This window comes from Balaenoptera ricei, chromosome 18 (assembly GCF_028023285.1).
Source record: "Balaenoptera ricei isolate mBalRic1 chromosome 18, mBalRic1.hap2, whole genome shotgun sequence".
Taxonomy (NCBI): domain Eukaryota; kingdom Metazoa; phylum Chordata; class Mammalia; order Artiodactyla; family Balaenopteridae; genus Balaenoptera; species Balaenoptera ricei.
This window is the reverse complement of record NC_082656.1, coordinates 61,371,146-61,379,552: the sequence shown is the minus strand read 5'-3', so window position 1 is coordinate 61,379,552 and position 8,407 is coordinate 61,371,146.

Sequence of the window (8,407 nt, the reverse complement as noted above, 5' to 3'; positions counted from 1 at the left end):
AGGCTGGATAAATACAATATAACATTCATAATACTAGTTAGTTATAACACATGGTATCTATTCACTAATAAAAGTTTCTTAGAATGAATGGACATATTCATAAAAAATTATGTTGCTACCCTGAAATTTACCTCTAAACATGTGTATTCATATTACTTTTATTGCTATTTTTTAGATAGAACAACTTCCTATAGTAAGATTATCACTATCCTGTAACATTAGAATATAAGGATAAATGCATATACAAATAAATTATATAAGTGAATGTATAATGTTTTCACAAATAACAGTTGCAAACTTGGAAACTTATTTGATATTTACTCTCATTGTATTGCTTTGTTGTTGTTTGGCTGCTGTAATACAGGCCAAAACAATGAATTTAAAAAGGTAATTTCTATCTCTCATAATGTTCTGAGTGTTCTCAGTACAACTGTGTTACAACAGAATCTAGACTGGTGTCAGACTATAACTCCCATTTTGTTGTTCATTTTCAAGGCTCTGCATACTACGCATCAATTCTCAGTTTGCATTATGTGGTGATTGATTAAGGTCTGAGATTTTTAGAGGATAAATTTGTTTCCTGGAAGGATGGAAAATAGAAATACTATATGATTTGAACTTTATAGTAGAGGTTAGTCAACACACCACATAGCTGTTCCTCCTAGTTTAGTCCACAAACTGGGAAGAAAGAAATTTGGCCCTAGAGAAGGAAGAGAAAAAAAAGGAAATTGAGATACTATTGTATGAGGCTGACCCACATGGTGAGGATTTCCTCCCCTTTGAATAAACAGTACATTTTTAAGAGATGATTGAGAATATGAAGATTGGTGTTCCATGTGTTTCTTATGGGAGTTTTCTTGGTGTTTGTTAGTTGTTTTAATATATCTGCTTGAATGAATGCAACATGGGTCCTGAAATTTTTGTCTATTTTGTTCACAAATCTATCACCTCTACCTAGAACAGTGCCCGACACACAGTAGACAGTGAATATGAATATCTTCAAAACTGGCTTCTACATTTTGATTTAAGATGGCTGTTTAGCTCCCGCATGACATCTGTGTTCTAATTAAAGGAAAGTAGAGAGCATATCTATTCCCTTCAAAGACGAGACTCTGGAATCTCAATATCTCTTCAGTCATACTCATTGGTCAGGACTTAGTGCCATGACTATTCTTCTGGGAGAGTGTAAAATGTATTATTTATTCTGGACATAAGCTAAAACTTGAAGGTTCTAAAACTAATGGAGAAAAGAAAAGACAATATGGGGGAACAGTTAATATTCTGTGTCACGTGATTTTGCATTTAAAAATTCAGCTATAAAACAAATACTAATTCTATTTTTCTTATGGTCACTAAGAGATCTGGGCATGGTTATTTTATGTGTTAAGTGTTTTATGAAACAATGTCATTTCTACTTAATCATAAAATATTCAAATAGGTAAATATAATTTAATGAGTAGTTATTTTCAGTTTTCTTTTTATATATAATTCAGAGATGTAATACTTTTTCTAGGAAATCATTATATTATTGCAAACACTAAAGAATTATGGCTCCTTTTGATCATTGTATTGTGTCTTCATAAAATTTATATTTTTGAAAATGTGTGTGTCTTTGAGATGATATTTTTCAAATGCTACAAACCCTAAACTATCCTGTTTTCTCAAAGAAACCTCTCATATAATTCACCATTTGAATGAATTTGATCAAATTCCATACAATATAAATGATTGAAAGAGAGAGAATAGTAAATATAAAATGTATCATCAATCAAGAATTAAGAGACACAGTGGAAAGGATAAACTAGGAGTTTGGGATTAACAGATACACACTACTATATATAAAATAGATAAGCAATAAGGACCTACTGTATACCACAGAAATGATATTCAATATCTTGTAATAAGCTATTATGGAAAATAATCTGAAAAAGAATATGTAATCTGAAGAGTCACTGCTGTATACCTGAAACTAACACAACATTGTAAATCAACTATACTTCAATTAAAAATGAAGACTTGAGACACATGACTATATATATATAGTAAAGGAGTTAGTCTGAAAGGAAATTAAGGCCTGTTTGTCAGAACTTTTCTGCAATTTAGGAAAACGTTTTTTGTAGGACCTTATAACTATGCACACATATGAAAAAATATCTTCCTGTCTTAAAAAAGGTTAATTTTACAACTAAAAAGAAATATTTCTATGTAAGCAATTTAACAACTGAGTCTAGGAAATTTAAATAACAAGTCAACTCAAATAATTCATACAAAATACCTAATTCTGCTGAAGTGAGGAGATCAAATAGGGAATTTGAATTTAATGCAGCCAATTTTATAAACAACATTGTAATTTCTCATAAGTTGAGTTTTACCATAATAAACTTTAATATACAATAAAGGAAGAAAAGTGATGAAATATAATGCTGAATTGTGGGATTTAGGCAGTTTTATAGAATCTAGAACAAGAGATGTTGGGGATATAACCCATGATACAAATAAGAAAAGAAAAGAAAATTTATAGAGTAGAGGTGAGCAGGCAGTGAAAAAATACACACAAGAGGGATACACACACCTAATTAAAATAATAGTGAGTGATGACTCTCAATACTCACTAGTGTTTTACAAATTCTTCTCTTCATTCGGAATTTTTACTCCAGAATTGTAATTGGCCTCTATTTTTTATAAAAATTGAAAACATTTTAAAAAGATTGCACTACTCATATTTTAAATTGATACTGAAATCACTCTCTCCCATGAGTCAAATGTGTATTGAAAATATACAATTTCCTAATTAGTTTAAATATTTATACATGTGAGAAAAAATGGAATCAAAAAATCTTTCAGGGCTTCCCTGGTGGCGCAGTGGTTGAGAGTCTGCCTGCCAATGCAGGGGACACGGGTTCGAGCCCTGGTCTGGGAAGATCCCACATGCCGCAGAGCAGCTGGGCCCGTGAGCCACAGCTACTGAGCCTGCGCGTCTGGAGCCTGTGCTCCGCAACAAGAGAGGCCGCAATAGTGAGAGGCCCGCGCACCGCGATGAAGAGTGGCCCCCGCTTGCCGCAACTGGACAAAGCCCTCGCACAGAAACGAAGACCCAACACAGCCAAAAATAAATAAATAAATAAATAAATAATTATTAAAAAAAAAAATCTTTCAAAGACAAAGAGAAAAAATTTTACTATACTAGGAGGAGACATGTGTCCCCAGGGTCACCTAGGCAGTTTAGATAGTGCAAGTGGACACTATTAACAGTTTTGCTAGAATAACCAGTGCTGACTGGGTTTGTCACAGGCTACGATATAAAGTCACCTTCACTTTATTCTACTCTTCCTGTTATCTTTTTGGAGGATTTTCCTCTAGTAACAGTCTTGGTCTTCAATGGATGGAAGGCGAAGGTGAGTGAGATTCTTCTGCACGTGAAACTCTTCTGGGCCTTATTTGGTCATAGGCAAATCTGTAGTGAGCACATATACCATGGCCTGCCCTCTGTCCATGGTAGAAGCTACTTGGAATTTTTCTCCTTTGCTAGTGATCAGAAGGATAAATCTGCCTAATTTTGAGGTGTCATTAACTCACCTGTCCACAGTTATGTTATAGTCTTTAGCTCAAGTTCTTGTGAATAATTAACTTGACATTTTTATCTCTGTATGTTTTGTTCTTTCTTTATCAACTCTTTCGAAATCCAGTTGCAGAGTAGAGAGAGACTGAGGGAGAGAAGTGATGATATTTCTCTCACACCAGCATAATTTAATTGCTTATAAAATGACTTTGAACAATATCAGCACTATCTGAAAGCACATCATTGCACAACAACGTATAATGTGTGTGGGGATATATGTATATCCCATATATATATATATATACAGTAGCTTTACTTTGCTATTTTTGATATATATATATATATATACACCCCATACACACTAGCTTTACTTTGTGTACATACACACACACTAGCTTTACTTTGTTAAATATATATATATATTATATATATATATAAAATAGCAAAGTAAAGCTAGTCACCAGTAATTTAGTAATTATACTACATTACCTTTAAATATGTTTTAATAGATGCCCTAGGTTTATTCCATATACTTTCTTCCTTTAAGGGCTCTTCCAGCATACCACAATTTTTCTGTATCAGGGCATTTGCAAATTGTTTTGTTTTGTTTTTGGTTTTTTGGTTAGAAATTATCTTACTTAAATCTATGAATGTTTCTCATTTCATTCAGGTCTCTCTGCAAATGTCACATACTCAGAGAAACCTTACTTGCCTGCTAAATAAAAAGTGTCCTCCTGCTCACAACACCATCACTTCCTAAGCCCTTGCCCTTTCTTACTTTTCTTTATTGCACAATAATTCTCTGAAATCATGATATATTTTATGTGCAATTTTAACTTTCCTTGCTGAAAGGATTTGTCTTGTATTGATCTATGTCAAGGCTGAGAAAAGCATCTGGTATATTTTGGATACTTAGTAATAGTGTGTTGAATGAAAAACAGGACTAAATGCTGTGGAACAGCTATGGACATAAATGGAAGTAACATGCTACATTTATAAGAGAGAAACTGTACCATGAATGTTTTTGCTTAAATTCAATTACTTTTTTTTACCCCAAATATATTTACTTTTTTTTTAATACAAAAGTGATTTAAGAGGCTTGAAACACAGTTTTCTGCTTACCAAACATCTTAGCTTAATCTTGGGGGAGCACATTATTCCATTTCATTATAATGAAATAACTTGTCCCTTAGAAGAGTTAAAGGAACTTCAATCGTTTCTGCTAATGGAAAACCGAGCACTAGTATAGATCATTCTAGTCTGTAAATTTACAGAGAAAAGCTAGAGGTTTCCTCCTTAAATAACTTAGAATAAAGATTGAAATAAGAGATCTTGGAGAAGAAATGAGGATGAGGGCAAGACTAATTATCGCTAATTATCGTAACAGTGCTTAGCTTTTATACAACACTGACAAGTTTCAAAATACGTTCACCTTCACCCTCTCATTTGGGAGGAGTTTTGCTTGTTTGTTTGTTTCATTTGTCTGGTTTTGTTTTAGCATTTAGTGACATTAAGTGATTCACTCAATGCCTCAGAAATTGAGTGGGTTGCAACCCAGGTCTTTCGGCTGCACTATTCTCCCCCTGACCTTTTTAAAAAAATAAATATCTTCTTCTTCATTAAAATTATTGAGTTCCTATTACACACTGTGGCAGATAGAAATGAGCCTTCACTGAGCTCCTCGTCTGGTGTGGGAGACTGGTGTGTAAATGGACAGTTGGATACCTAGTGATGATAAGCTCTCAAATGGAAAACACACAGAGCCAAGCGCTGTGGAAGCCTTGAGGAGGGAGGACCTGACACTGACCTGGGAAGTCAGGACAAGCTTTATGGTGTTGGTGACATTTGACTTGTGTCCTGAAAGAACTTGGAGGGGTTACCATTAATATAATTTTTAAAATTTTTATCAGTGAGCATCAGTGAGATGGTTAAGAAAGCACACATGGACTACTGATTACATTATGAGAAATAATTTTTTCTGTAAAGAGCCATAAGTAGATGGTTATATCTTTCCACTTCTGTCCATTGATATTTTGTAGTTGCTTCCTTTCTCAGTTGTGTTTCATGTAAGATGATTCCATTTCCCAGTAGCTTTCTTTCCTTGATCACATTCTATGACTTCATGAAGTCCCAAGCTATCTTTTCATGTCATATGTAAGTAATCCTGAGAAAAGTAAATTTAGAATATAAAAAGCTCACTATCATACTGTGCTCATTTTTGCTATATTGGCTATTTAAAGATATAATCTTTCAACCTGATAACAAATTGTAAAAAGGATTTGAAAGTGTTATTAATCTATTTCTGTAACAAAGAAAGCAAAGAGAAGGGAAAATTTTATACATTTATTAGTACATGTTATCCCATTTCTTTTACTATATAGAATCAGAATATTATTTTTATAAAAAATAAAATTCTAATAAAATATATTAAAAACCTAAATAGCATTAATGAAAACTTCTAAAGACTACCCATATATTGTAACCCCCCCCAAAATACATATATATCCTCAAATTAAGTTTTAATTTTTGTATGGCTAAATTAGTTCATTTTAATACACTATATTAATAATACATAAAATACTAATTTTTAATTTTTTTGGTAAGTGAAATAGTGTTAAATATTTTTTATTTCAATTTATATTTAGTAAGTTCAATTTAGTCTAAGAGCTGACATATATAAAATTAAGATCACCAAGTAAATTTTATATTTTCAATGATTAATTTCTATTTCACATTTTTTATTAACCTACGCAGGAATGTAAGAATCAAACAACATTGAATTTGATACTCTCATTACTTAATTTCAGTTCAGAGGACATCAGTCCATCTTTTAAATCATCAGTTCAGTTCAAGGCTTTTACTTTATATCACCCAACAGTTTGCATAGTGCAATTAATCATATTTATTTATTTATTTATTTATTTATTTATTTATTTATTTATATTTTGGTTGCACTGGGTCTTCATTGCTGTGAGCGGGCTTTCTCTAGTTGCAGTGTGTGGACTTCTCATTGCAGTGGCTTCTCTTGTTGTGGAGCACGGGCTCTAGGCACGTGGGGTTCAGTAGTTGCAGCACATGGGCTCAGTAATTGCAGTATGTGGGCCTAGAGCATGTGGGCTTCAGTAGTTGTGGCACGTGGGTTCAGTAGTTCTGGCTCATGGGCTCCAGAGCACAGGTTCAGTAGTTGTGGTGCACGGACTTAGTTGTTCTGCAGCATGTGGGATCTTCCCGGACCAGGGATCAAACCCGTGTCCCCTGCATTGGCAGGTGGATTCTTAACCATTGCACCACCAGGGAAGTCCTTAATCATCTTTATTTATGAATTCTCCAATTGTGAATTCTCCTATTTGCTAAAATTTATTTGTAACCCAAAGTCTTTTGTGGCCACTCATGGACATGCACGTTCCCAGCTGAGGTCAAACGATGCAAGGCTATGCCTTCTTGTTTCAGATCTTAAAAGTGTCTTCAAGACCTATTTAGTGCCAGATATTTGTGTGTGTGGGTGTGTGGTTTTGCTAATTAAAATGGCCACAAAGTTTACTATGGAAGTGCTGTTTTTGTTCCTAAGCCCAAGAAGGCTGTGACATGCCTATGAAGAAAATATGTGTGTTAGATAAGCATAGTTATAGTGCTGGTGGACATGGGTTCAATGTTAATGGATCAAATATACAGATATATATCAAATCAAATATATATGTTTTAAGGTGTTTAAATAGAAACTAATATAAAACAAGGTTATGTATTGATCAGTTGATGAAATATTGTAACCAGAGCTCCCAGGAACCTAACCCTGCATTTCCCCTAGGAGAAATGTTCCTGTATTAGCTAATTTATAGTACATATGATTTAATAGAACTACTGTGAGTAACAAGAATCAGCTGTACTTATTGGCTCTCAACAAATGTTGACTTAAACTTTTCTGCAAATGGCATTCAATGACTATTTGCATCATGTTTAGTTTTGTGAAGAAAAATAACAGTTAAGGAAAGAGGGCTTTGAGAGTTTTAGCTATATTTCTAAGGTCATATTGACAATATGGCAGAGTTGTAAGTTAAACTTATTATATTCTCAATAGATTGATATATATTTCAACATGTAAGTCATTCAGAATGCCTCCCTCTATTTCATCTTACACATTCTGGAATTATAAATTTCTGGTGTTTTATGGCTTTACTGTATTCAATTTCATCCTTTAATTTCTATTCTGTCAACTTATGACCTCACCATTTCTCATTTGAATTACTGCAACTATATCCTAATATGTTTCCAAACCTCTAGTCTTGCAAAGTAATTAAACAAAGAGGTAGTTTTCACAGGCAAACCAGAACCTAAGCAAGAGTCAGTGCACTCAAATTCAAGAAAATGAAACTTCAGAACAACCAATCCCAAATAGCCAACTGGGCTTTCCAGATAAGTCAACTGCTTGAGCTATACCCAATCAGATAATGTCCTTCCTTTGCTTCCACATCTTGTCTATAAAAACCCCTCCACTAGCTCCTGTGGTAGAGCTCTCCTAACCACCTTTGCTTTGGTGCTGCCAGATTCAAATCAATGTATGCTCAGATAAAGTCTTGGAGATTTTAAAAGTGCCTCAGTTCACTTTTCAACAAGTCTTTTTTTTTTTAATGAAAAAGACAAAAAAAAATCTTTCCTTACAGAGCCTCCAGAAGAATCTATCTTGAATACACATCTGACAATGTCACTCCCATTGCTTAAATTCTTTGAGTATTCTCTATTACCTCTAGAAAAGTCCATATACTGTAACAAGAATTTTTGCCTCGTCATCTTGTTTCTGAATAACTCCCTATCCGTATCACTTATATGTCTCACAATTTATGATTCAACAAT